We start from the raw sequence: 4,020 nt of genomic DNA on the forward strand, positions 1-4,020 counted from the left end.
TATGAACTTTATGTCTGATTTACCAACAGACACTTAACTACTCCGTGTTTAGGTTGGAGCCTGGCACATAAAATGTGAAAGCATTTTGAACAAATGATTCCCGTAATATTAATAAAGAGTCGGTTTCAACCCACTCCTTTCTGTTCTGAGTGAACTTCCTCTGCTTTTCTCCCCTTCACCACCATGCATTACTTAACAGGAGAGATGCATTGTGAGAAGTGTTTTCTTAAGTGATTTTGTCATTGTGTGGCTATCATAGAGTATATTTACATAAATTAAGATGGCCATGACATCACTAGGTGATAAAATCTTATGGAACCACTTTCATGTATACAGTCTGTTATTCCAAACGGAATAACACTATTCAGAATGTGATTGTATTAAAGCTAAGTGTGTACTACTGGGCCAGTGATCCAGTTCAGAGGTGTATGGAAGTAAGGGTGCTGGCAGTTTTTTGAGAAACTAATCCAAATTTTTTACTCTCTTCAGACACACACACATGAGCACACACACACAATTGTGAACATGATCTGTAGGGGTTCACATAGGGACCTGTGTCAAAGATTAAGAATTTAAGGCTTTCTTAGATCTTTTATTACACCTGTTGTGAGCTGACTTGAAAATTATGTTAGAGCACCTACTTCTCTGGTAGGCATCCCTGCTTTGTTTTTAAAGTCGAGTCAGAAAATATAGACTTTTTTTTCACCAGCTCCAAAAGCCTTAAGTGTTGGAGATCCAGTGTTCTATTACACCCTTGCCCCCTAATCAGCTCCTGGTGCTCTTACCCTCTCAAAAAACTAGCACCAAGAAATACACTTATGAAGGACAAATTATATCCATGAGAGCATCCTTGGTTTTTAGGAGTTATTTGTTTGACTAACAAGGCATATCCATGATATCAGCATTCTGATAGTGGGTCTGAAACATAGATAGGCATTATTGCTAAATTTGAGGATATGCATCTAATACTAATATGTGAGTTTGATTGAAATTTCAGCAGCAAATTTTAATGTCTGAAAATAAAACTTATCCATGAATGTAACCTCTCTTAAAATTGAACATTCTGCTTTTATTTCTTGAAATCTAAATTACTTAAATTATAACAAGTTTAAAATCAGAACGCATTAATGAGCTAGCTGGAAGATCTTAAGGACTGACTTACTAATCTCCTATTAGGTCGGAAATGCTTACATAGTCAAGGAACATGCTTTTGATATGGAAAGAAAATAGGGATTTTTGCTATAGAACCTTATAGTGCCATGAGAAAATTTTTTTCCGAATGTGAAAAGCATGAAGAAAATACTTCCTGTCAAAGAGAAATTTGCAACAAATTTAGTTATAGATAGAATTGCCTTTTACTTACAATTTGTGAATCAGTCCAGCTTTTATTCCCCCAAATTAAATGAGAAATTCCCCCTATACAATGAGAGGCTATGTTTTTTTTTATTATTATTATTTTGTAAGTTGGGAGGAAAGAAACAAGAAGAGAATAAAAATTGGTTAGCATCCAGTTACAGCAGGTGATGGTTGTTATTATTATTAATATTTTATACATAAAAGAGAAGGGACTTCTTTATCACTCTGACTCATGTATACTTGAATTTGCTGTTCTCAGGAAGAACTGGTATGTGTCAGGATCTATATGCTTCTTTTACATTTCTGTCTCACTGTGTGACATATAGCATGCATGACTCCATTTTAGTTGGTTTGGTCTGTTAGGGCCTAGGACTGGAGCTCTGTCTACAACAATCTGGTATTATAAATTTTATTTAACATTACTTAGTAACCCACCAGATATTTTTCAGTGGAATTTTATTCAACATATTTTTAAAGCCTGTTGTTCACTGAAAAAGGGTATTATAGTAAGAACTTGCTAAGCAAGATTTGACGAGATTTAAATGATTACTTTCATGGTGACATTTTCAGGACAGTTTCATCAGACCCACATGTAAGAGCCATTTTCTGAACAATGGTTACTTAATTTGCTTATATCTTAAATGGCTCATGGATTTTTTCCCTTCATATTTAAATCTCTTAAAAGCAAAGTGTGATACAGAGCATAAATGAGATGAGAATGAGGTTATTAGCAAAGTATTTTCTACTAACAACTGTAATGATAATGTGTTTTTGTTCATTTGTTATATAAATCCTGATTGCATTTCTCCCCTGAAACTTGACACAGTAACGTGTATTTCAATGTATTTTTAATTTAAGCATTAAGAATAAAGACATTTTAAAACCAATAATCTGTTTTTGATTCTTGAATAAAAAATACCATGATTGTAATTAGGGACAAAAGCTGATGTGGTTTTCTTATTACAGTGATGGATAAATTCTGTAACTATACCGTTGGCTCCTAAATTAAGTGTAATAAGCCCTGTCAGCAGAAGATCCTTCTTTTATAGATACCAATGCATTCAGTCCTGTAAAACCAAAAATTAATTTTGCTTTTATGAATTTCTTAATTATTTATTATACAGAATCTAGTTTAGCCAGGCTCTGAGACTGGAGCTGCAATTTGAATGCGTTCTTGGATTCCAAAGAATTCTCCCTCTTTACCAATGCATGACAAGTCAGACAACAGAATTCAAATCATTTAGAATATTTAGGAAAAGCCTAGGAGATAATTGTGTGAGAATGGCTATTGGTCCTTGTACTTGAGAATTATCTCATCTCATCTCTTTCTTTGTTAATGTGCTGATTTTGTTCATTTCCTCATATGTAGAGTGTGGTGATAACTTGCCCATATACAGATGAAATAATTATAAGAACAATCTCTTTTGGCTATAGTATAATTCATCACTAATTTAAAAGTAATATCCAAATAGGCAGTCCAATCATTGTTTCATGGATATTTTACCTCAAAGTGATATGCATCCCTTGATTCTGTGTTGAGACCTCTTTTCCTGTAGCAGGCCCTTGGGAGTATGATGGGGCCATTGATTTTCAGTTTGCTTTTACAGCAAGTTTCCTCATGCTCATAAAGAGGGAATTGTGCTTTGTGCCCTTTAGTAATTCAGTTCTTTGTGTTTGGGATTGAGGGCAGGGGAATACATTGGAATGCACTTAAATTCAATCAATATTTATTGCTTATACAATATGGTAAGGTACGGGCTGGTTGCGATTAAGCTGTAGGATGCTAAAATTCTTTCCAAATTTTTGTATATTAGCGACTGGAGGGGAAAAAATGAGAAAGGGGGCAATTAACCTCACACCTTAGGGTTTCTTTATGGAGATCAAATGGGAGCTCTTAGAAAACATCTGTGCTACCACTGCTGATTTTTCTTCCAAATTCTCTGTCCTCTATTCTATACCCTGATACATTCAGTTACAGCTTTCTAGGCAATATGTGGTCTATACATCAATGCAGATTGCACACAACTTCAGAAAAAAATTATGGCTACAGAGTGAAAATTTGGAACACCGTTGCAGCTGAAAAACTATTTACCATAGCATTAGTTGGTTTGAGCAATGGAGATTCAAGTCAGATGCACTCTTCCTATTTGCATGCCAGAAGGCAGAACCCACTCAAAGCCTCCCAGGCCCCAGCTGTTTCAGAGGACTACTTTTCTGCTTCAGAGTGCAGAGGTGGGGCCATCTGCACTGCTTGAGGTTTTCTTGTGGGCACATTCAGTACTCTGCTATAGGCTTTTTAATTAACTGTGATCTAGCTAAAGGAATGTTCAGCGATTGAAACTAGAGACTAAGAAAAATAAAATCACACAAAATGAAGACTATGCAAATTTTTAATTATTATTGGATGACTCATATTCTGCAACAATACCCTGGATATAGCCCAATATTTTGAACCAGCTACCAGGGAATAAGATCAATTGCGTGATGACAAAAATGTTTATTCTCTATTAAGAAAGGAGGCACATCACCATAGCTCTACAATGCAGACCAAGAAAAGACTATAGGGCCTTATCTATAAAACATAAGTGTTGATAATTATCAGAAAGGTGACAAGCCTTCACTAAAACACAGTGCCCTGGAGGGTGTAATGTAGCACACAGTTTA

This window comes from Callospermophilus lateralis, chromosome 17 (genome assembly GCF_048772815.1).
Source record: "Callospermophilus lateralis isolate mCalLat2 chromosome 17, mCalLat2.hap1, whole genome shotgun sequence".
Classification (NCBI taxonomy): domain Eukaryota; kingdom Metazoa; phylum Chordata; class Mammalia; order Rodentia; family Sciuridae; genus Callospermophilus; species Callospermophilus lateralis.